This window comes from Falco peregrinus, chromosome 7 (genome assembly GCF_023634155.1).
Source record: "Falco peregrinus isolate bFalPer1 chromosome 7, bFalPer1.pri, whole genome shotgun sequence".
Classification (NCBI taxonomy): Eukaryota; Metazoa; Chordata; class Aves; order Falconiformes; family Falconidae; genus Falco; species Falco peregrinus.
Genome location: NC_073727.1, coordinates 81,234,355 through 81,260,425, shown reverse-complemented (window position 1 = coordinate 81,260,425; position 26,071 = coordinate 81,234,355). Strand labels below are relative to the sequence as shown.

The following is a 26,071-nucleotide window of genomic DNA, read 5'->3' as shown; positions in this document are numbered from 1 at the left end:
TCAGGATAGCTTAATATCTTATTAATTAATGTTCCTAAGAGGAAGAATAAATGCTACAGAAGCTATAACAAGCCAATAATTTTTCTTCCAGCTGAGAAATGTTTATGATTTTTTATTGTCAATTTCATTGTTATATCAGCACTTACACACTAAAACAGTGAGGGGAAATATAAAGCTACAGCAGATGAAAATAATTAGTAGGAAAAATTACATTTTATAGGAGTAATAGCATACCTTTCAATAAGTCCTATTCTAAACAGCTCTTCTTGACTTGCATTCAAGTATTTGTTTAAAACATTTTAAAAGCAGTAGCATTATCAACTGGCTTAAACCAGGTTTGAAAATAAACAGTCCATGACTATTACTGGGATTCATTAAAAGAAAACTCTGTCTGACTCTCAAATCTATTTTGGAGCTACGACTGCGCCACTCCCGTGGTTGTGGCATGATGCAGCTGCTCTTTCTTTAATATTTTTGCTGACAGCTACAGCTGACAGATAACATTTCAGTTCACCCCAGCATCAACCCTATCTCCAGGCTCCCTTACTCAGACTGAAAATGCTCCCTTCCTCGTGGCTTTACCTGCATCACAGTGCAGCTGTAACTATGCCATTATTTGTACTGGTCACTTGTAATGGAGCAGCAGAAATAGGGCTGCAGCCGGGTCATGTGTTGGGGGGAGCACATCAGCCATCCCACAGCTGCTAATGGTGCAGTGACAGCTCCTCTTCTTTCCCTTCATCTTCTCTCCCATGCTCTAAGGAAACAGGGACCTGAATCTGGGAATAAAAATAATATTACATATATAGCTATGCATTGTCAATTGATATTTTACATTTTACGGTCAACATAAAAAAAATATTTTATCCATCTTAATGTATAATCCCCTAGCAAACAGGCTTTGATTTCTTGGTTCACAACAGTTTTCATGTAATAATCAATCATTCAGTAATACCGTGGTGGTTCACCCACAAAAGTAACTTTTCACAAATGCAGCACTGTTTTCCTCCCAGACAGAAAACAAGAATATTTACAGTGCTCCCAGTTCTGCCTCTGAACCTCTGAAGCTGTAAGACAGCGAACTTTGACAGAGAATTGGGACACGTGGAAAAAGAGGGCAGAGAAATAATTTTCTCATAATTTTTTTGCTTCACTCTAATAGTACTTCTGACTTCTTGTGATCTTAGCGTGGGGGAAAAATGATGAGAAAAAGCATAAGGAACTGTTTCTTCAGTTCATGCATTCCATTTTCTTTTTTCTCTGAAACTTTATACTGAATTTGACCCAAATCTTCAGAGTGCTCAAACCCATGCTTTTATGCAGGATGAATTGTTTACTGGAATAAATTGCGCAGCATGATTTCAGCTGCAGGCTCTAATCAGACTGTTCTGCTTCCAGTCCGCCTGCGGTGGGAATCCCCAAGGGGCAAAACCTTGGCAGCATGATGGATGTGTACCTGTAATACCAGGCGTTAAGTGAGAAAAGCACATCCTCGAGCTTTTAAGAATAGTGTGCAGGTGTCCTAGCCTTTCTCTAGGCCACAGGAACCGATTTAGTGCTGGAAAATATTGGTATTAACCTCCTATTCCCATTTCTCTCCATAGAGAGAACCTAGGCAAGCAGAAAGCCATCACTGAGAAAAATATCTATCTGTACAAATAAATATTATGGTACCACTATACTATGAAGAAAGCAACAGACCTAGGTTTTCTGTGAGTCCAGTGATGATACTAGATTATGTAGCCTTTGACAGTTTAAGAAATACCTAGTGTAGGTACTATTGTATTTTATTTTTGGTTTATATTGTCCACATACTTCTCAAGGATGGCAAAAACTTTGCAGTTCTGTCATGCAGTTCAGTGGAATCACCTGAATTCTAACTCTGAGGAGTAGCATTTAATCTGTGTAACCCCTAAAATCGAAACCGTTTCTTTATAGAAACAAGCCTGCCTTAAACAGCTTGCGTTAAAACTCCATTGTAGTTAATAGGTCAAAATTCCCAAGGACATCACAGAAAAGTCTGGCAGAGTGTCAGGTTAATCTACAAATGCTGTCATAGAGCATCGCACACAGGAAAACTTAAATTGCAGACGTTATGTTATTTTTATATATTTTCAGATTGCTGCCAAAATAGGTCATTTGCAGATCAAATAAGGAAAAAAACTTAGCAAGTTTGGCTGAAACCATTATAAGTAATATTCAGAAATTTCTTAGGGCATCTTTGAGAATGTGCTGTGTATGTTAGCGCAACAGTCACGATCACCTCCTTTTTTCATGTACTTTTAAAGAAACTTCAGATTTAGATGTCTCATGAAATCCACTCAGAAAAAGAAAATGAAAGTCAGGACACTACTTCTGATGTTTCCATTACAAAAAAGAATATGTGAATTTATTTAATAAAACTTCTTTTTTATTTTTAGCATCTTTAAAAATGCTTCCTTTTGAACACAGAAGGGAGGGAATGGGTTTGTTGATAATTAGTCTTATGAACATAGGCATATTCTGAGTCTCATCTATTTAATTCTAGAAAGAGAACTAGTTGATCTAAGTCAACTGCTTCAGCAGCTTTCTCTTAAATTTTCTTTGTGAGTCAAGTCATGAGAAAGCTGGGAAAAGTCAAGATGTTCCATCCATATACTTTTGTGAGGTTGATTTTTCTGATCTAGAAAATAATCTGAAACTCTGTTAATAGAGGCATTAGAAGGAATCTTACTTATCTCAGGTTTTGTCCTCGTGTTAGCAAAATGTAGCTAATCAGCTGGGAATTAGCAATAGATTAAATTGGGAAGTATAAATGTGAGCAGATACTAAATGCTATATTAAACTCAGGTATACCGATTAACTTACAAATGTGATGTTAGGCTGGGACGTAGAAGAGAAGACATAGAAGACAGCAAGCTGATAACAAGGCCCCTATCTAAGTTGGCCTGACATTTTTCTTTGAAATATCCAGTCTTGTATGAAGCCCAGTTGTTTACAGCTTTGCAAAACTTCAGTCGTTCAGGCTGGATGTCTGGCTGAGTCTGAACTGTTTTGGGAAGTTTCAATGAGAATGCTCTGAGCATTTCTAAGAATGACATGAGAGAAAGTTGTTGTTTGTCCGTGTGAAAATAGTCCCATAACCATTTTGCTGAAGAGCTTTAATGTCTACGTGTTCTAGAATGATCTACTGAAATTCAACTAGGGAACTGCCTTGTGGCAGGGAATTGACTTTTGCCATCCCTGTGAAAATTAGCCAGGCTAAGAGCCAATGAAAAAAGGATTTCACTGAGGGTACCTGGTAGAGATTTGTACCTAACTTCTCAGAACGGCCCACACATGCCGATGCTGTCCCAGTCCCTCACATCTCACCTATTGCAGACGGTTTATGCATGCGCCATTCCCAGAGAGCGCTTCCATCTCAGGCTTACAGGGTTAAGTAATATTCTTCCCACAGTTACTTATTCATCTAATGCTACAGCACTGCGGCGCAATAAATGAGGTGAAGGCTCTTGGTTTTTTCTGTTGCAACAATACTTCCTCAGCAGAGCCTGTGCCACGGTGGAAGAAAAGTGTGTGGACAGCCTGATTGCTCTTGCTGCTAGGGAGGGACACTGGGAAAGAGCAGCGCTGTGACAAGCCCTTGCGTGGAACCTTTGTACCTCTCAGTCAGGATCTCTTTTCCAGTGGTAGATATTGTCCATCACCTTTGCTGTGGGACAGAAACACTCTCTTCAGGAAGACAAAGGATAATCAACAATCATACTGACACTTTGCCAGTGTGAATATGCTTTTATTAGGATTTGGATTGTTTGGATCTCCAGCTGACTCATTTGGAATCAGAATTATCTCAGTTCATGTCTCTCTGTGGTCAGGGCTTTGTGTCATTGTTCTGTTTGGCATTCACCATTGCCTGCCAGGCAAGCTGGACTTCTCTCTGGGTCCCAGTGTCCACCTTGGCTGATCTTCCAGCTGCGAGCTTTGGAAATGATTGTCTCTGATCCCTCTCTAATATCTGCAACAGTGCACAGTCCAGCCTCACCCATCTGCGTGGCACTATACTTCCCTGCAAAGCTGTCGTCTTCGTTCTTCCCTTTGGATTTGGGCACAGGGCAGGCTCCTGAGGCAATTTGCTCAACCTGCTTTACTTTTGTAGAAACAGCTATGGCAGCTGCTATTCCCATATTTTTACCATGCTTGCTGTTCTTCTTCTCTCTGCAGCACTCCCCCTCAGGAATTCATTCCATCTGACTGTGCCATCTGTCTGAGTGCTTCTCATTTGCTTGCCCTCCTCTCAAAAATCAGGGCTTTTCAGTTCTGCTGAGGTTTTGTAGAGCAACAATACATGTTTCCGCTTCTCACAGTTTTATCCTTGTTTGAAAACAATGTGGTAACTGCCACACAGAAACTGTTAAGAATTTATGGGTGACACTGGCTATGTCTGTATTCAGGAAATTAGACAATGCCAATGCTGGTTCTCTGACCCTCAGTCCAGTTGTCACTGGCACGTCATACCTACACTATTAAACTTCCTCAGTCTTCAAAACAGGTTGGCTATGTCCAAGCTGCAAACCCCTGGCTAGGCTGGTCCCCACCCAGGGCTAATCCCTGAACCATTCTGGGAAGACCACTGGTTAGTCAGTGCCAAGCCCTGACACTGTTTAATCTACTAGTTTACACATAGTCCTCATGTCATACTCATCTGAACGCATCAAATCCCTGGAATCATCTGAACAATCATCTAAAAGCTTTTCTGCATTATAAAGATACATTTTATTATTATTGAATTAGACTTCTTTAATATTTCAGATAGACTGACTGCTTTCCAAGCATATTTTGAACTTCTAATGCTGGAAGATTCTAGCATTGGAAAAAATTTTGTGGTTTACTGATGTATTTTTTTAAAATTGTTTAAACTGAGTTTTTTTGAGTTGCTTCCTTAGGGGTTATTTTAGTAGCTCCTCTGCATGCACCTTTGTTTGCTTTCTACTGTTCCACTTCAAATGTCTGTTTCCTTGTCCTCCTTTCATGTGAAAAAAAGACCCAGTCAATTTTAATAAAGCTCAGGGACCAATGTTTCCACCTGAACTATTGTAGTTAATGAGCATACCAGATGATACTTTGGTCAGATGAGTCAAAGCTGGTAACACTTCATTGTGTCTTCTTACTTCCTCATGGGTAAACAGTGCTTAGAGCTACGGGCACAGTTGTGCACAGGATTTCACAGAACTATCTCCTTTTCAAAAGGAAACATGAGCGAGGAAAAAAATACCAGCAAAAAAAGCTTATTTTAACCATATGTGGGTTTGGAGGACTGTCTTTTACTAAACAGCAGTTCAATGAGTAACATAAAAAACTCGTACAAGCAATTCTAAGCTCTGTCAGAGAAGAGAATAATAATAATTTCCTGATGCATCAATGGCTAAACTGCAAACAGCCAACAAACCAACCACAAACTGAAATAACTACTTGAAACCCTTGGCTTCAGCAGAACAGAGCCCACACCTTTACACAGTGGGAACATCAGGCCATGCAGGGCTTTCTGCTCTGTTCCATGCAGAAGTAGAGCATTGGTGTTTGCAGCAACACATGAAGATTTGATGCTGGCTGACTCCCTTGGCCCTCCTCTCCTGTGAAAGGACAGTGGCAGTGGCTTAGAGCCCCAGGAGTTGTTCCTCCTGTTAGTGAAGCAGAACCTCAGAGGCAACTCCATCCTGAAGTGATAGCATGAAGTTAAAAAGACCACCCTTTTTGCACAAGTTTCCAATGCCCTATGTACAATGTATGTTTTGTTAAAATTATAAATTAATGTATCACAGCTCTAAAGCAAACCAAAAGGACTTTTATCTGCCAACATCCTTGTTCAAATTCTTCTCCCAGAGCTGATGAAATCATCTGACATAAAGCAGAGCAGAGGCTGCGTTCTTTAGAGCTTCGAGTGATGCATATTTTACGGACTCATCCATGAGAAAGGGATTCTTGACCAAAATGGCTAAGTGAAAGAGATAATTTTAAAAATATGCTTATGTGGAATTTTAGTTGTGACATTCACCGTGAACATTGCTAGTGATTTCAGTTATCAGACTAGCCTGCAGTTAAGAAGCAATTCAATATGCTTTTAAATTGTAGCTCTGAAAACATAATTTGTGTTTCCTTTACTTTTATCTTAAATAGTATTTCTGGCTTAACAAAAAATTGGATACAGATTGTTTAAAACCTTGCAAGCCCAGCACTAACTCAGCCGAAAAGTTTCAGAGAAGCAACCAGTAAACATAAATCTCTAAATATATGTACGATTAAGATCCTTGCTGTTCAAGTTATTCACCTTTCATTTTAGGTATTTGAGGCATTACTGAAAGCTTAAAAATATTACTGAAAAGAGTGCTGTGACATCTGAGCCATGGCATGCAACTCCTCCACATGGGCAGTGACAAACAGCATGCTCTGCCCTTCTTTCTGTCCATGGGAAGAGTTGATTCTGGATTTAATTTAGGGGTGAGGCAAGGGCTTTTGAGATAACATTTTGCAGTTCCCTGCTGCTCTGTTCTTATTTGAAGGCCCACTAAATACTGTTTTGTGAGAACAGCTTTCTCGTTTGAATGGCTCAGTAATGACAACAAATTTTTGTGGTTTAAGATTAACATAAACCAGTTCTAGAGCACCTGCTGGGAGATAGTATGATTTTTATGTACTTCAGCTAAGGATACAGTTGGCTTGTGTTGTTGCAAGGTATGAATTACAGTTTTTCTTCTAAAAATATGTGTTTTGCACTTGGACAATAAAGGAAACATTAAATTTATATTTAAAAAAATTCAATGAAAGCGTCATCAGTGAGATAACTCTGTTTTTCATGTCAGAACTACAGTGGGTAAAGAAGCCTGCTTTCAAGGGCCCCAGCCAAGCCATAGTAATTTAAAATAGTTGAGCATCAAGTCCTTCAGTTTTAGCTCCATGTCCTGTCATAAGCAATCAGATGAAAAGAGAGAAGTTTACTGAATTAGTTGTAAACCACTGAGTAGGTTTCCTAAGATGAGATTTAAGCCTTGCATTCTCTCTGTGCCAACCCCTGCAATTCAGTCAACTGCAGGGAACTCTGCAGCATAATTTGTGGCAGCTGGGGACTGCATTGGTGCTCTGCTCTGGGCAGGCAAACAAACCAGCCAACACACAGACCGGTGGCTGAAAGCAGTTAGCAGGAGAGAGCAAGTGCAGGGCAAGGATTTGAAACTTCCCCCGAGTACTCTCCCAGCCTCCAGCTACTTCAGTTTAAGAGATTGCCTGAACCTGATGTGGTTTATCTGGTTAGCAACCATAAGCGAGTATTTCTTCCAAGTATTTCTTCCTGTCTCCCTCCAAGCCATGTTAACTTCTGCATCCATGGACAAGGCGTTCTACAGATCTGCTGTTTGGGGTGTGATGAACCACCCCATTCTGTTTGTCAGTGGAGGCTTCTTCAAAGCCCATGTAAAGCAAAAATAACCATCCAAAGAGAGCAGGTGCATGACATGAGGACATGACAGCAGCGTAGACTAGTTTTCTACTAGAACTCTACGAGTTTGAAACATGTCAGTCACCCACCTTCCTGGCTTCCTTCCCAGACACAGCCAGGACAGGGGGCAGTCCCCGCCGGAGCCCTGCAGAGCCCAGCTCCCCGTTGCGAGCAGGCAGCAAGGGTGAAGGCAAATCCTCTCTGGCTGCTGTGATGCACAGAAATGATCTGGCAACTCCAGGAGATTCTTGAAAACAGATTTGCTTCTCACAACGAATGAATAGAAAACCTGCACATGAAATTGTTGTTCAGGGGTCTGGATCTAGAATTAGTACCATAAACTTGCTGACCATCCTTAGAATATTTATCCCTAATATTTCAGAAAAGCACAGAAACCATCAGTCCTTTGGGAGGCTCTACTGTGCTTATACCAGTCATAAAGGAGACTTAAACCCTACGGTGCTGGACATTCCTTAGTGAAGCCATCTCTTTCATCTGGTAATCAAACCTGAACAAAATAATGTGGCCCATTAAGATTTTCTCAGATGCCTTTCAGGGCCCCGACACTGTTGACTCACTTGTGAAATAAGTTTGTGATCTTTGCCTTGCCAGTGTCCAGCAGCTCTGAGTAGGATCTGCATGCAAAATACCATGGTGCTTTTGCTATGTGAATAACTTTCTTTTAGGAATTCCGCCACAACCACTAATTTATTCCATATAAACAGCAAAGAAAGGAGAAAATACAGGCTTCTATTTACTACCAACCTGGCCTACTGTCACACAAGCACATGTACATGCTGCGTTTTGGTCAGCTCTTGCTGAGAGTAGCAGCCATACTTAATTTATCTTGTCTAAATCAATGCACTGAGTAGTTACAACTTTCACTGAAATGGAGATGATTTAGTTTTTGCATTGGTGAAATCAGTCTATTTACACAGTAAAGCATATATTAAGCATTGAGAAAAAAGCACAGAAAATGCCTAACCACCTTAGTTTTTTGCACAAGTCTTCAAGAATGATCTGTAAATTTGCAACTGAAGATTAGCATAATTCAGCATGTTACTATTTTAGAACTACATTGCTATATTTACTATAAAATGGTGGAAAAGAGATCGGGCATCAAGCTTTAAATTAGTAGGTGACAGTGATTTATGTTACTTCTATTGTGGGAGGAAGAAGTTAAGAATTTGAAGTCTGTTAGAAAATAAATCTTGACAAATCAAAGGAGTACATTTTAAAAAACCTATTAAATTACTGATGTGTAAATTCAGAATCTAGTGTCAGAAAGCATGTAACTTTTCTTTTGAATATGGATCATGTTTTCTCTTAAAAATAGTAAGGACATTTTCCCCCCATGTATGAATAAATATTTCAGAACATCAGACTTCTGGAAACACATTAGTCTCCATTTATTCATGACCAGTTTGTTCCTGAAAGAGTTCGGAGCCCATAGACAGTTTCTGTTCAAATCAAGGACTGTTTTTGCTGGAGACAAAAGTGGCAGTTTAAGGAGGGAAATGGACTGTTTTGATGTATATACATCTTGTGGACTGCTGAGGTAAATCAGGAACTTGAAAAATGTGTCTCTCTTCTGAAAGAATCCTTAAAAATACATAACAGGAATAGAAACAGAGGCTATGATGAAAATCACTAGCGTTGTCAGAGTCAAAAGCAAAATTGTGATTGCTTAGTTAAGAGAGAAAAATATAAAGGAGGCATGAAGGAAGGATGTTGAATAAGAAGAGGCTGGAGAAGATGAAGGGGTGCTCCTTCACAATGCATGAGTGAATGTGCGTATGGTAAAAGCAAAAGGCAAAAAAATTGAAACAAAAAACAACAACATGCAAAGATATGTAGACAAGCACATATGTAAACGGGTTCTTCATTTTCGCCATGTTTGATTAAAGCCAGAAGCTTAGAATGCTTTCAAAAGAATTTTAAAATAAGGTAGGAAAAGATGTTAGAGGTCAATAATTTAGGTCTTAAGCCATCCATTAACCGATGACAATGGAGAGATGTGTTCCATCCTACTGAATCCTTTCTTCCAGAGCATCTAATGCTGCATCTGAAGAGCTGAAATCAGCATTGTTCACAAGAAACTGATGAGAGATTTTTAATTTCACCAGCTAAGAAAGCAAACTGCTAATAACAAAACCAGCAAAACTCCCCTTGGGTGAGAGTAGAGCAAATCAGATTAAGATGCTATCAATTACCATAAGATATAATCTTACAGTAATGTTTTGGGCATCTTCATAGTAAAATTTGCCTTCACTGTGCTAGTACAATTTATAGGAAGATAGCATGCTGGTATTTCTATAAAAATTACAAATAGGAGCTACAGGAAAGTGAAAAAATGCATAGTTTCATCATGACCATAGTTTCATCCCATTTTGGGGGGTCTCTGTGTGTGTGTTTATATGGCTGTGCATTTAGAAAGAAATAATTTTTGTAATGATTGATTTTTATGTAAATGTTTTACTGCTTTTGGTGAAAGTAGATTTTTTTTCCAAACTTTTTTTTTTTAACCACGAAGATTTCTGCTTTGTAGAAATTCATGGGTTTTTACTTAAAGCTTAGGATAAGCAATCCTTTAAGCATGAAAAAACTGAAGTTCTGTAAAGGAACTCCAAAACCAGATGGCTCTGTTTTTAACAAAATGTCTTTCCTCTCATGTGTACAACCCATGCAATGACCAAAGTAAATGAGAAACAATCATAATTCTGTTCCTTTGGCTATATCTTTTGGATACCCTCCAACATAAAATGCATTAGCACAAAAATGTACTTGTCCTTAATTAATTTATAGCTTAAAGCAGAATACCATAAATAACAGTTGAACTTCAGCTGCAGAGGTTTTAAAGTAACGGCTAAAATGTTGTATAAAATTTGTAATAAACCTTAAACAGTGCTAGAGGACAAGTAGAACTAATTATCAATAATCTTAGGAATTTCTGTGATGGACAACTGAATGTAAAAGATGTTTATTTTGTAATACATTTGGGTTCTATTGAATTTATTGTCATTGTGGGAGAGAAAAATATTTGTTTTACCACTACCCTGAAGAAATACACTTACTAAACTGAACTATTTGGTTGGGGGTTTTGATTTAAATAGCTTGAAGCATATAAAGTATGCTGCCATATCTTGTTCTGAAGCACGCATGGTTGAAGGTTACAGAATCTCCGTGATACGCTATAGCCTTACACAGGAACTCAGGACTGGAAAGGATCTAATAGGTCATCAAATCTATTGTCCTAATATTGGAGGAATCCCATTTTATAATCCCCTCCATAACCTTATCAGGTTCTACTGTGAGTGTAGTTAGGATTTTTTCTGCTGTTACTCCAACTGGAAGATGGTTCCCAAATCTCATTGCTCAAGTGCGAACCTGTTTCTCGTTTCTAGCACAGATTAAATTCTGGCCAGTCTGTGCTGATGGATTTCCTTGCCGACATCTACATTTGGTTTAAATGGCTCTCCCATCTCCCTGATGTTTGCCTCCATTATACATTTATAGACAGCAACTGGGTATCTTAACAGCCTTTATTTTGTTAAGCTAAACAAGCCAAGCTCTTCATTCTGTCTTCTCATATGACAGGTTCTTTATTCCCCTCATCATCCTAGAAGTCCATCTTTGTACCTGAACAAGTCTGAGGTAATGTGCTACAAACAACAGTCTTGTATAATAGCATAATAAAAGAAACCATAACAAACAGAGTAATAATTTCAGGCTTGTAAGGATATGCTGTGCCAAATATTTAGGAGGTTGAGTAAAGGTTTTGAAATCTTCTAAGGGGATCTTTATTAGAAATAATGGAGTTTTTTCTACATTGTTGATTGAAATTGCAGTATGAAAGGTTTTAGGGTTCTAATCAAAACCTGGGAAATCAGTGAAAATTATGATTTGATTGAGACCTTCAGCCAGTGTAGTATGCACTTAATTAGATTTGTGACAGTAATCGTTAAAGAAATGGGTCTGGCACTTTGAAAGTTTGTTTGACAGTAATGGCTGAGAAAATTCCTATGAACACTGTATAGGATGTGATGAATCTTTCCTGGATAAGCTACAATTGCATGCACATGTTGTCTTTAAGAAATGGCAGGGTTCAGGGAAAGCCACTGGAAATCAGAAGAGAATGTGAGGACAACTGATTCCACCACCTCCCAGGGACAAGGAGAAAAGGATATTTGGTCAAATCCAGTATCTCTTGGTCTCTTGTGCCATAGCTGCTTGGAAAACTCCAGGAAACTCCCAGCTGTTAAGACTGTGACAGCAATCTTTTTGGCTGTTTTCCTTCTAATCCCTACTGAGTCAATAGTTTAATCAAGTTTCAGGGGGAGCTTCGTACAGAAACTTTTTCCCATTTGTGCTGAGCCTGCCATCCCAGTGCTTGGGGCCACGATCACTGGAGTGTAGGATGTCTCTGATAGTGGGGAGGAGAGGCATTGTTATGTTGAGGGGGGGTCATTTGTTTTTTCTACAGTCCTTCTTTTTGCAGGAATAAACACATTGATTGCTTTTTTAGCTTTTTGCTGTCCTATAGCATAAGGAAGAGTTTTATAATATGCTGTAGGAAAAGAGAAGCACAAATTTTAGTTGGTACATGCACATATGAAGATCAATGGAAATGAAAAGCTTTTAAAATACAAGGTATTTCTTAAGCAAGAGCAAAAGGGAATCCCAACCGTGATTACAAGCAATTTAATACACAGTTAAGGAAATACATGTCAGGGCAGTGCATGGGTGGCTGCTCCTTGAGGGGTGGCAGCAGTCAGCATCCCCATAGGGACAAGTGGGCTGGGGGCAGCCCCAGCCCTGGGCATCAGGCACTTCCCTGGGAATGGGGATGGGCCGAGGCCCAGATGGGCCCAGCTCAGTGGTCCATGGCCAGGCAGGGCAGGGCTGTGGGGAGCTAGAGACCAGCCTGCTGCAGCAACGCTGGGGCAGGAGCTGATGGCCCCCCAGAGGGGCTGACATAGTGCATTTTTAATGTAAAATTGTAATGCAAATGTAATTCTAGTTAACAATTCTGATGATAACAGTTGTCATCAAATAGTTGGTTTGATAGTGGAAGCTGTCACACGTTGCCTGCCCCCATGGTGGCCTATGGGCTGTGGGAAGTAGGTGCCCCTTCATGCATCCTGAAGCCCCCATTGATGCTGGTGGGGCACAGGGTGACTGCCAAAATCAGCTTCAGCTTGTGTCCTATTCTGAGAAGCTGTGTGTAGCCAGACCTTCACAGCGCCCCACCAGACTTGTTTGGGAGGACTCGCCCTTCATTGTACCATCCCCAGTGTGACAGCTGGGGCTTGGAGTTGCAAGGGAGAGAAAAGCAGCTTCAAAAGCTCTTTGCTTTCCCTGGCTGTTCCTTTGAGGGTCGTGGGAACTGAGGCTTGTAGATCAATGGGAATATGGAGACTTCCATCACAGCTGTCATTAGAGTATCTTGGCCAACCTGCCAAAGAAAGCTTCACAACTTTCCTTCTGCTAAGTTTGGTTCCCTGGTTGTGGTGCATCAGGGGAAAGGGGATGTGTATGTGAACGAGGGAAGCTGAGAAGCTTTCTCCAAAACAAAGCTACAGAGAATCAGTAGCTTTGTATTACTGCACTGAGACTAGCAAACAAAAACGTTTAGTGCATGTGATTAAAAGTCTCAACAACTGGCATGGAAAAAGCAGCCCAAGAGGCATCTTGCTGTGCCAAGTGCTGTCATGTTATTGTAACCCTGTTAGGTTAAAGATGCTAGTAAGGCAAAGTCTACAAGCAAAGCTGCCTCTTGCTTTAGCCTAACGGGTGGTTAGGAGCACTTTTTTTATGTACCAGTGTGATTGCTGTGAGTGAAATACCAGCTCTATTCAAGTCAGTGGCAAAATCCCATGGGCTTTTCGGTACAACACAATGTTGTATAATGGAGAGTATTTGAATTAAGTAGTGATATTCTTCCTGTTTCATTTGCTCACCATATTTACTGTGGCATCACTTAGTTAAAGTGGAGAATAAGACATGTATAGGCATAAATATTATCTCAAGATATTTTAAAGATGAACGAAGAAAACGGTTTTCCAGAGTCATGTAAAACATCTACTTTATCCTGCTGCTTGGTAAAACACCGGAGGACCTAAATTACTCAAGTCCTAACTGTTTTCAAGGATGTCTCCTTTTGGAAAGATGTAGGTGTAGTTACTACGCTTGTAAGATGACTTTAAAACAACATATAGTGGAGGGAAAGTACTCTTGTCTATTTTTAAACCATGTTTTCTGTGAACAAGGTCTGTGCAAACCATGAACACTGGCACTTTTTTTTGCATTCAGTACATCAGATTTTAATCTCATTTAGACTGATGAAAATCTAGAGTAACTTCTTTAAACTCAGAACAGTCAAGACAAATTAGGTCAGAATTTGACCCATTAAGCCTTGGTCCACCCTTTTTGTCATAATTAGTGTGAGATGATTGACAGAAAACCATTCTTTGTTTCTTATACTTTGTGAATTGCACTGAAAATTAAGCTCTTCATTGCAAAAACATGGCCCACTTTCTTTTATTAGCCTTTCATTAGCTCTAGATAGTTGCATATTAACTTTTAAAGACAATAGTCTTGATCCTTCCTCAGTTCAAATTAATGAGAAAACTCTCACTGACTTTTCCAAAGAACAAACCTTTTATAGGACAAATTAATTCCTGTAAATCACATGTGCCTCATACAAATTATCTCTAATTTGCTTCTTGTAAACTGTTACGCCAGATGTGATTTGGAGCTTGTGGGCGTAGGAGTGTGATAATCTGAATTCTTGAACTTGTAGGAAATGCTTTCTACTATTAATAAGTAAAAATATAGATGGATAATTGCTCAATTTTCTCCTGGAATTAGCTGTTCAAGACTAAAGTTTTCTAAACAAATTTTCAAGAAAATTGAAGTATGTATCAATAAAATAATCTGGGCTTTTTTCCTATAAAGCTAAGTTTTACTAAAGTGATTGCACCAATTTAACTGTGATGACAGCTGGTTAAGATTTCATTGTTGTATCTGTCCTTGTGTTGTTCATAATCCAATAAATCTTGTTCTTTCAATTCAGAGAAAGGATGAAAAAGATCTACAAATACTAAGTTGATATTTACTATTTTACAAGAATTCATATATAGTTGGTTAAGAAATAATGGGGAAATATGCCAGACAGTTCTAATTGCTATTAACTTTGACACTGCAGTAGTCCTGCTTTATTCCTTAAATAGTAGTGTCCCTTGTATGGCTACACTGTTATTAGGAGAACTATATAAATGATTTAAATAACAGTTAGTCTATAGAGTTGAACAAAATTATTACTGTTTTCTTTAAAAAGATCACAGCTTTCCAGAACACCATGTTCTCCTTGACCAAATGTTTTGCCAAAGGAAAGACCTCCGTGGTCTCCTCACAGCCCTCAGAAGCTCTCTGGCACCACCAGCCCTGGCACTGAGCCTGCCTGGACACATTACTGCTCAGATCCATTGGCTCTGATATTTCCGTGCTAGCTGTCTCGGAAGTGGGTTTGACCTACCAAACTTTGGTTAAACCATAACCATGCTGCACAGTTAAGAAGGTCAGGGCAGAATTCAGGGAATCAACAAGGTGGATTCAAATTTTGTTCATTTACGCAAACTAATCAAATGCCTGGATGAGCTTTTATCAACATGAGACCTTGCCTCCCTTCAGGATTACAGCTCTGTTCCTCATATGCCCTGCAACATCCCCAGCTTTCCAGTAGTAATGTCCTTCATGCATTCTCACTGAGCAGCTAGAAGTCTGCAGACTGCTTGCAGTGCAGCTAATAGATGGGCCAAGCTGGACATGTTACTTCTCTGCTGTCATTTTGTCATTGCATTGCATTGCACATATTCTGCAGAGTTAGTCTACTCAATGAAGAACCCAGCACGTCACCTGTAGAGGAATGAAGGCAGTGGGTTGGTCAGCGTTGATAACATGCAGCTGTGGCCTGGCCTCAGAGGCAGTGGGTTGATTGACATGGATGATGCCCAGCTGTAGCTCGTTCCTGCTAAGTAGTTAAATAGCTCCGAGGTTGTTGGGACAGGTGGTTGGAGGAAGGAGGGGTGGGGTTGTTTGGTCTCTGGGGGAAGGAGAAGCAGCATAGACAGTAGAATCTGATGGAAGGTAAAAGCCTTGTTACAGTATACTAGTTTGTGCTGTTGCAATTGGTGCCTAGTGAGGATAACTGAGTTGGAGTCTGGCTACAAAATTACCTGCCAGCTTTTTTCTTCACTTGTTATGGCTGCTTTTCTTTTTTTTTTTTCTTTTGGGTGAAGGGGTTTACTTGGTGTTTATTGCTAAATTAAAGCAGAAAGCTGTGACTTGTGGTACCAGCTCTTAGGAGGCAGCAGCAGCAGCATGAGGTTTTACCATCTGGGTTTGTGTATGGTATCATGTCTGTAAATGTGTATTCTGGATTCTTCAGGTTCCTGTGCTCTGTCATGGCTTTGGAGACACATGGATAATGTCAATGGGAATCTCTAAATTAAAAAATGTAATTATCTTCAAACCACTTTAAGTATGGAAGCCTGTGTTTTCTAGCTGGCCTTCTGGCTGGCAGGCAGAGCAAGCAGAACGTGTTGCTTCTTGCTTTGTCCTCGCATGCAGCCCCTGAGCCTTATCTTTTCCCTAGGGAGCAGCAGGGACCCCAGTCAGCCTCAGGTGGGAGCAGCAGAGCGATGGCACAGGGACACCTCCATCCTCGACTCCCTCCTTCCCCCTCCGGACCTAGATTCTAGCGAAGCCCCTGCTCTGGAAGCATCCCTCAACACAGGTATTACTCCACACCGTGGGCTGTCTGCCTGATGTGCAGGAGCTTCCAGGTGGAAATCCTAACTTCATAACATTCAGGAGAGGCTGTTGCAATAGCATGGCTGGAAAACAACACTTGAGCTTCTTGCAGATACCAGCTCTAGGAGGTGACCAAAATGACTTCTTGTCACCTCTTGTCTTTCAAAGGTTCATCTGAACTGCAGAGCTGTCAAAGCCCTCAGGGACTGTTGAGAATTACCAAGAACATTCTGAATGTACGTTATTTTCCCTGATTTTTTTAGCATAATGAGTTAATACTAAGCATCTTAAGTTAACAAGTTAATATAATGAGGATGTTTTCAGCGGGCATTGCTGACTTTTATGACCGTAGTGGGTGTCTCACAATACTTATCTGGGCTTTTGCCTGTCTTTTAAAAGGCTTATTGCTAGTATCACATTGGTTATACAGTAATCTATTTCCAGTTTTAAACTGCCTCATGATGCTGGAATATACTTTGAAATTGTGAACCCAGCTCAAAAACTGGAAGGCAATCTCTTAACTGATTTTATAAAAATTTCACAACTTTAAGCCCAGTATCATATATTTTTAAATGTCTGACTCATTTGGAAATCTTGGGATTGTCTATATTAATTATGGCCCCAGATGATCCATCTGAACAGACAGAAAGCAACTCCATTTGTAGTCAAGGATTGCAAACGCAATCTTCCTGGAACAGAAAGTTGTACAATGTGCAATTTTTATGGCTTGTATAGTTTTTCTATTTTTAGTTGGTTGAAGCCTGCAATACATCATATAATCTTTCTTAAATTGTCATTCAGAATGCTAATTTCCATTAACTTGGCATAAATAAGTTATTTTCTTTCTTAAATTTGTATAGTTACTATTGTACCTAACAATGTTACACAAACAAAATGTTAGCTTTCTCTGATACAAAGTTGATGTGACTACAAACTGCTATTGATGTGTTTATAGTTATGGACTCTTTAAACCAAATTAAAAAAACCCTCACCACAAAATACAAAAAAGTATTTTCTTTTTTATTTAGAAATATGCATGTGTTATAAAGTCCAGTAACTGTTCCATTACTTCAACAAACCATTTATTTAATCTTCCACCTTTCCAGGCATTTGGAAAAGTTTCTTTGAGGTTTGAGAAAGCCTAATAAAATATCACTTTGAAGCTTTTTTTGAAGATACAATGGGAAGAACAATTCTGCTTTTTTTTTTTTTCCCTTTCTAGAAATGCATCTTCAAGGTATAAGAGATTAGTCGGTGACAAGTATTTCTACAGAACTCTCCCGCCTTGTTCTTGCTTATTTAAGTAAAGATAACGTCATATGTTTGGCTGCCTGCAGAAATTGTGCAACATTACTTTATGCCCTGGCTGAACAGAGGGCAGGGGAGCTAAGCCTGCTGCTGGTGCACCAGTTCATGATGTCTGTGCCATAATGCTAAATGCTGGGTTCTGACAATATTTTTATTTTCTAGGCTTTCCTAACCCTCTAATTATAATCCTTTGTCTTCAACACATGCTTATTTAAAGTCCAAGGTTTGCTGAATACTTAATGTTTGCTGCTTTCCATGGGGTATGGCCAGGTGATTTTTTTAGTGCTTGGAAGGCTGGTACTTACAGCTGAGCCATGATACCATGCTGGCATGTGCTGCCAAGTACTTTTCTGTGCAGGCTTTTGGGTTTTCTTGATTACAAAAGTAATAACATTTGTATCGGTAAGTACAATTATAATCAAGATTTTTTTTGCAAACATGAAAGTTACCTTAGGTCAAGCATGTGGCAAACTCCCATCTGTACAGATTCTCTAAAGATGGCCATTTCATATCAGGTCAGTTTTGCGGTCCTAGAATCAACTAACAAACTGCTGACTGAATTTGGTTTTTTAATGTATGTTTGTTTGGCATGCAGTCAATGATGTTGTACAGGATGAGTTTAAAAGACATGTTAGTATGCCAGATTTTGGAATTGGCTTTGATTAACTGAGTTACAGACCTTAATATGGAGGCAAATAGTTTTTCTTGGGGGGGTTGGCTGAGTTTAGTGATTTTTTTTCTAAGATAGTGATGTATAAATCCTAAAGCAATGTGCTGATAAAAGAAAATCTGAAACTGTAACTGAGTAGAAATGAATGTGAACAGATGAATTTTAGTTTCCTGGCTGATAAATATTATAACAATGAACAAATGTAGGTATTCCTCAAATTACATTTAATCTAGCAGAGTCTTTCAGGATTAAAGATATAAAATACTCTTTAATAACTTGTAAGGAAATATTTATTCAACATAAGGACTTTGTCCTGGCTCTTCTGAAAGCCTTGTGAAGTATTTTCAGTATATGTACAGCAAAGGCTCAGTTGCTTAGTCTGAGCTTGCTTTTTCTGGACAGTTGTTCTTACCAGTCAGCACTGGGTGCTCTGGAGAGCTGTCCTTTAACTTTCAGCTGGGTGGGACTGAAAAAAACCTTTCACCTCTGAAATTCCTGCAGTGTGTGTGTGTGGACAAATACAGATAAGGAAAAGCTCTTATCTGTGGCCTGTGTGATGAATATTAAGAGGAAAAAGGTGGTACTACAAGCTGACTCTACAGACATTATCGCTAGGGATAGAAACCTGTGTGAGGTCTATTCTCACTGGGAGTAAATCAGTATGAAATGTGAAATGACACATGAGAATACTTTCTGTTACATCTTGTTTCTTAAGATAACTAAATATAGCACTTTAATATGACAAGAGGTGAATTTGCATCCTCCTGGGAGAAAAACTGGTTAATCTTCCTTTTCCCAAACCACAGGTGAGAAGCTAAAAAGCAGTAATGATATCACTTTGAGCAATTAGGAAAGATTAGAGTTTTGGCTGTAACTAGCATTTACACCTAAGCAAGCAGCTGCCTGGGCAGTGCAGGACCTAGCCTGGTCCCCACAGAGCCAAGACATGACAGAGCTGCCAACAGTGATCACGGCAGGTCCTTGCCAAGGCCATGGATCTGCCACACATGCACAGGGGAAGCAGCCCAATGTAATTTGCCAGTCACCTAATCTTCCTTGAAGGCAGCTAAAAAATAGTTAAGCAAACAAATAAGTAATGTTGAGACATTACATAACTGGGTCAGACAGTTTTTCACTAAATAAAGAGAAATAGTTATTTCTCTATTTATATGCTGCTTTCTTACCTGGTTTACCAATCACCTACCATCTGTATATGCCTTCCCTCAGCTGTTTTTTTTTGATGACCAAACATTTTGACATTATTGTGAAAAGTCAAATCAGCCTTTAAAATTTGTATTGACAGACCCAGTGATGCCTTAATATTTAGAAACACCCATGAGTTCCCTTGAGCCACACTGAGACCCATGTTGCTTTTCTGTCATCTACCTCCTCATAGGAAATTGGAACTTAAATCTGGAAAATAATAATTTTTACTTATTAAAAATTCATCTCTAGTTTCACTTGCTCTTAACTAAAAGAAAGCTAACATAGATCCATTATTTACTGCTATTTTTTAAATTACTGTTTTGGGGCAATAATGGCCAAATTCATCCCACTTTTCCTCCCAAGAAATAGAGTTCTGCACAAGGACTTGTGGCTGGAGAGTCAAGTAAGCTCATTTCTTAGGCAGCTCAGTAAGGGTGAGCTTTTGACTCTTTTGTACTTTTTAGAAAAACTGTGTTCTCTTCTCCTCTCAGCCAGAAGTGTCCCTGCGGCAGCAGCCTGTGTGCTGATGCTTTGTAGAAAGTACATCCCAACAGCACAAGCCACTTGAGTCTGCAAATTTATTAACACAAAGTTGGCAGGGTTGGTTATAGCAGGGACTGTGAGGGGTGGACGCAGTCCCACAGCCTCTGCCATGTCCTAACACTCGCCACCAAGTGTGGCACTGTGTCAGGTGCTGATAACAAGGTGCCAAATACCTGCTATTGCCTCCCCACCCCGCAGGAAAATCGGCCTTTGTGATGATGCGTTTATGGATCCAGTGCCAGTTTATCAGTTATCTTACTGATGTGCCTGAATTCAGGGCACAGCCTCTTCAGAGAAGTCAGTAGTGGCTCAGAGGGGTGAAACTGAGACCTCCAAGCACATCCCAAGGTCAGATGCAGCGGTGTCCTCCAACCATGTCCTCTCACAGGGAGGCTGGAGCAACACCACCCTCTGCCTAGCACCTTTTTCCATGGAAAGAAAGTGAGGGGATGCTTTCCATGACAGACAGGAGCCATGGTGGGCTTCAGCAGTGGTCACTGGAGCTGCATGACTGAGGACAAGGACAGGCCTGAAGTCTTAACATAGCCTCAGAGAGCTTGGGCTCCATTTCAAAGAGTGCAGATTACAGACGAAACCTAAACTCCTAGCTCAGTCCCACAAGTGAGGTACTTAAAGCTGAACAGAGTGAATTTGTGCAACTGCAGATGATTTTAACTTGTAAAACACCCACTCCATTTGTAAGGGCTCTTTTTAACATCTTTCCATGGCTCTGAACTGAAATTACTTTCTAAGAAAAGCAGCTAAGAATTTTTTACTCTATCCTAGTGGAAAAAAAGAAAGTTCAACCTTTTTAAAGTTAAGTAAGGTAACATGTTTGGCTAGTTGCAACAAGGCGCACACAATTCACTCGGGTTTTATCCCTGTTGAAACTGGATTTTTAAAAAGTCACAGACATTAAAGCAACTTGAATCTGGCTGCAGGTAATTTTACTTATGTTAATGCGGGACCAAGCCCATGAAATGATACTTGTGTCTTCCTTCCCTACTCGAAGTAGCTATCCTGTGTTTTCAGCTTAGCCTTTTTGCTCTGAAGTAAAAAGCCAGATGAATATTTGAGCAGATTAGAATTGATAGGTTATTCAAAAAAAGATCAAAATCAGCTCAACCTGCAGAGGTAGGATAACTCTCTACCTTCGTTCTTTTCAAGTGAGGAAATTGTCTAGGGGTTTTGAAACCAAGATATTAGAAGAGGCACATAAATATGGTTCCTATAAGTGAAAGCTATTACAGTGGATGAAGCCATTTTCAATGCCCAGGTGAGGTAACTGCAGGGTTTTGTGCCGCTCCCTGTTAGCGTGAGGCATTGGTATTATTTAAATCGGTTAGGCTGACATTTACTTCTTTACTTTCTTTGCCACAAGTTCTGAAGTCAGTGGAAAGCCTGCAGGATTACTGGGAAATAATGACAGTCACTAGGCTGGCACTGCCAGGAATGAAGTAAGACTCTCCTTTCCTTTTACCTCTTTACAAATAGTAATGGGCTTTGAATAATGCAAGTGCCACTCTGAAACCTCACAGTGCTAGTTGTCTTATCAGTGACATGAAGCAGAAAAGCTCAAAGTTTGTGCCACCGAGCACAGCAGAAGCCTGGTGTGAATGGGGATGTTGTGTGATCTCTCTGCTTCAGCTGCCCTGTCTCTTCCTGACCCCTGCTGAACTGCTCTATCTCCAGACCATCCTTCAGCAGCAACTTAAAACTACTCCTCTAGAATAAGTAATATACTTCTGCATGCCTTGACCTAACTTACTTGAAAAAATATGGATACTTTTCTGTTTTCCCACCACCCTCTGCTTATTTTCTCTCTGCAGACTGTGTATTTATGGTGAGTTGCACTTTCCCTTTACACAGCTGATTAGTTTTCCATTTCCTTTGTTTGTAAAAGAGCGGGCTGTGGAAAGGAAAGGTTCTAAATTAAACAGTGCCAGGGCGTGAGCACAGATAGAGGGTGAATGTCTGTGCTCTTATTAAACCACTGGAGTGGTCCCCGGCATGCTTCTGCTGAACCATTTGCGAGCATGTTTCAGGAGTCAGCATGGGCTAGGAGCAATTCCCAGCGGGCAGCGTGGATGCAGCCAGCATGTTATGGATGCTGAGAGGGCTTAAGAGCCTGAAGGATTTTCCAGGACAGCTGGCCTCACAGTCAAAGAGCAGTCCTGGACGTGGATATTCACTGGTATACATGTAGCCAGAGAACTCCTTTTTTCTTTTTTCTTTTCCCCTACAGGGTAAATATTATTATAAACCCACCAAAACTGATAACGAAACTCAAGGGCAGGTTTATATCAAAGGCTATTTTAACGCCTTGTTTTGAAACCACCTAAACTTTACAGAGGAGAAGAACCTTCTGGGAGGTGGAAGGCAGCCCAGTCTAACGGAGGGGGTTAAATTCACCTCTGACCAAATGACCAGACGTTCATGTGCAAGCTGGTACTCTGTGTCTATCAACAACTGAAACTTCCTACAAAGGAGTCACTGAGGGAGATTTGGAACTTGCTCCCTGCTTTGTTTGACAGCTGAAATTTGAGATGCTGCAGATGTGTTTTTACACTGTTGCCTCTTGGAGACAATATTTGTAGAAGATACAGGTCTTCTGTATAATTTCTTTCCATTTGCTGTAAAATCTGTAAGGGTATCTATATTGTGGTTGGTTTTTGCTATTTTTGTAAAACAGAAGAAAGATAAATTAGTCAAATGTAAAATGTAGCTATAGTTATTTACTGGTTTCAGCAAAATCAGAGCTGTGCAAATCATGGCTACCGAAAAGAATATGGGATTCACAATTCATGTCTGGTCAGCAAGAGACAGCAAAATATTTCCCTTGACCCAAAGCCTGAAGTTTGGTTTTGGGACATTTAGCTTTTTGCCTTGTCTTACGCTTGTCAAAATTCAAGTGAATTTTGAAATAAAAAATAATTTTGAAGTGAAAATTTGAAATAGATTTCATAGAAAGCTAATAAGAGTAATTTCTTAATTTCCTAATTGCATTCTCTATTTCCCTGTGGTTCACTTCTAGGTTAAAGCAGGATTGCAAGGACCACAGAATGACTTTGCTTTCCATGTTGTGTTCCCTCAGTGATATATCAGTTTTAGGTTTGTTTTGGTTTGGTTTTTTTATCATTATAAGGATAGGGACAAGGGACTCAGACGCAAGAGCTGTGACTATTATCAGCCTGCTCCTGTCTTTTGCTGCTTTCAGCATTTTCTTGCCATCTTGGAAGCAGAAAATGCATTGTTGTAGGAGCAGTGTTCTTTAAAAACTACTTGTGAGAGATACAGTGTGTTTCCTAAGTCCATAGTACATTTGATCTTGCAGGTTACCAGCTTGATTCTATGCTGTCAACAAAAAGGAATGACTAAAGCTTACCTAATACTAAAGATTACTCATCTGCAGGAGAGAAAAATCTTTGGTAGGCCAGCTAATCTGCATCACCTCTTACCATTTTCCAGGCACGTTCTGGCTGTCAGATGATAAAACAAACGTTTAGTGGGTTTGGACTGAAACTAATGGTGACATTGCTACATTTATCTTCATGTGAAGTTCACAGTTTGATTTTCAATTGAAATGACATAACTCAAAAGGGCAGAAAGCTGCAAAACAATATGTGAAGAATCATGATAGGGCACAGCGCGCATCCAGCCCTCAAGGGGTGGCTGTGTTTCGAGACAGGCTCCATCAGCTGGGTGCAAGGTACAGAGCCCCAGGAAGCAGGGACATCTTTTTCCTCCAAGGATCCATGCTTTGCTTTCGAATCAGGAGTAGTCCTGGGCACAGGACACTCCAGTGGGCTGGAAACAGGCCAGGAAGAGGCATGAGTAGGAACCAACCTATTCCCTTGTCTCCCAGCTCAGCTGAAATGTGCTAGAAAGGCTGCACAGTTAGCACTGTTGCCACCCACCATGCTTTTGGCCAGTCTCTTTCAGCGACATAACCACTCCAGAGAATAAATATCTAAACCCTCGTCAGACCTAGTAGTATGTTTGTCTAGTGGTGTCAGCTACTTGAGCTGTCTCTTCTCTATGACTCCTGTTTGTACTTTCTGGCAGCTGGGAAGCACAGTAATCAAAACATGGGTAAAGTGATATATAAAAGTTTATTTTTTTTTGACTGAATGATGATCTAATAGCTTATCATTCCTCATGCATCCAAGATGTTTTTCCAGATGAAGGCTGGGAAACATGAATCTTTGTGTAACGAATCTATGTTACTCCTTAGTTGGTCAGCATGCATTACTCAAGTAAAAGTATTCCAGCTGAAACCACAAGTTTTCCGGAAGATGACAAAATTAATGGAATTATACCAGCATAAACTCTGTTCTTTGTAATTCTGTGCCATAATTTAGCCAGCGAATAGTTTATCTTGGAATTTTTAAAAATTGTGTTAAAGTGGTATAAATCTGCCTTAGTGATGGCTGGGTTTCCTCCTTTAGTTTTGTGAAAGCCTTTTCTGCTTTCACACAGATTGTATCTCTTCAGAATGGCACCTGGATATGGAATTTTCAGAAATGTTTTTCTTTTCTTCTTGAGAATACATTTATGCTTATTCCTTTCATTTCTCTTTTCAAGCAAAGGTACTATTGTTGGCATAATCCTTGGTGAATATAATCCATGTGCCACTATGTCCCACTGTTATAAGAATCAATTTTAGAAGCTATAAAATAAAACTTTGATAAAGCAAAAAGGCTTTGCTGATTCTCATGCTGTACCTCAACAAGCTTGTCTGCTATAACTTTGCTACTTTTCTATGCTATTTGCAGGCAGCATAAAAAAAAGTTCTATTCACCAAAATAGATTAGGGATTGCTGAGATAGAAAAAAAATAATCTGTCCCCTGCATCTAAAACAGTCACTGAATTTTTGTCAAATACCCTTAACAGGGACATATTCTGCTTCTTTCTCATAATTAAAAAGACTGAAAAGTTTCTTCCACTGATGAGACTCCATGTATGGTATGACAAAGAAGGAGACACCATGACATTTGCCTGCCATGGGGTAAAATATCCATCCCACACAGTCTGCTCTGAGCAATGCCATGGCCTCTCCCCCTCACTGGACTGCAGGCAGCAGGTGCAGTCCAGGGATCAGCCCTATCTGCTGCATCTGACAGAGGGCTTACGTGGTGGGAGGGAGCCCACCAAGCAGCATTTCTAGTGCAGGTGGTGCAGACCCCACTATGGAGGCAGCGTCAACAGGATGACATGAACATTTCTTTTTCAGTGCATGAGGGTCAGCATGCGTGTTTGCGTGTTGCTCCTCCTAACACCTGTATGACAAATGCTTTTCCAGTGCAGCAAGCAGACCAGGTGAAAGGATGGAGGCAGTAATGGTGTTACATAGCTAGACTAGCCACAAGTTCTCTCCTAGTTTGTGTAAGAATTACAGCCATGTGGCTTGGTTGTTTAAGCTGTTTAGTTGTCCTGATTCATAAAGTATCTGCACCTCTGTGCAAACACTCCAACAACACTGGCAAGCAACTAACACATGCTCTCACAAAAGCACATGGGCAAAGTATAAGACTGTCAGAAGGAACAGAGACTTTGTCTTGCTTGCTCTTGCAGATAAGTGATGATCCATATGAGGGCAAGAGATTGAGGAGGGGTTAGAGAGCACAATGCATTATGCTTTAGGCATGAATGTTTAGAAATTCAGGAAACTCCAGAGCTGCTAAGGGTAGATATTTGTTCTGTTCTTCATTGTATTAGTCATTTAGATTAGCACTCTCCTCTGACCAGCATGACTGAAACAAACACTGGAGTAATCTACAAAAGCAAACCCAAGAATGAAGTCTGCATTCCCTTGGCACAGTTTTGTTTGGCTATTGCACAGTCCGGAGTCTGACACATGTCTGCTTCATGCAGCATCCGAGTCCAACTGGGCAGCATCGCTCAGCATGCGTCTCTACACAGTGCAGCCATCAGTTCCTAGCTGGTCCTATGACAACCTCTTGGTAGCATGATTTCTTTTATTTCTTCAAATCAGATAATAACAACAAACATTTCCAAAGCCCAGGAAAGCCGCCTGTAATAGCTAATAATAAGGAATAAC

At 40.1% G+C, this 26,071-nt stretch overlaps 1 protein-coding gene across 3 annotated transcripts in view; it reads left to right on the top strand.

The window, feature by feature from the left end:
• The window catches only part of FILIP1 (filamin A interacting protein 1), a 109,365-nt gene that overhangs the window by 12,511 nt on the left and 70,783 nt on the right, over nt 1–26,071 (top strand). For 2 of the 3 annotated variants that reach the window (XM_027790808.2, XM_055810035.1), the window contains exon 2: nt 16,125–16,265. The exons of the other annotated variant lie outside the window; for it this stretch is intronic. The gene's annotated coding sequence lies outside the window, so the exon portion shown is untranslated. The remainder of the gene's footprint in view (nt 1–16,124; nt 16,266–26,071) is intronic. 3 annotated transcript variants of the gene reach the window in all.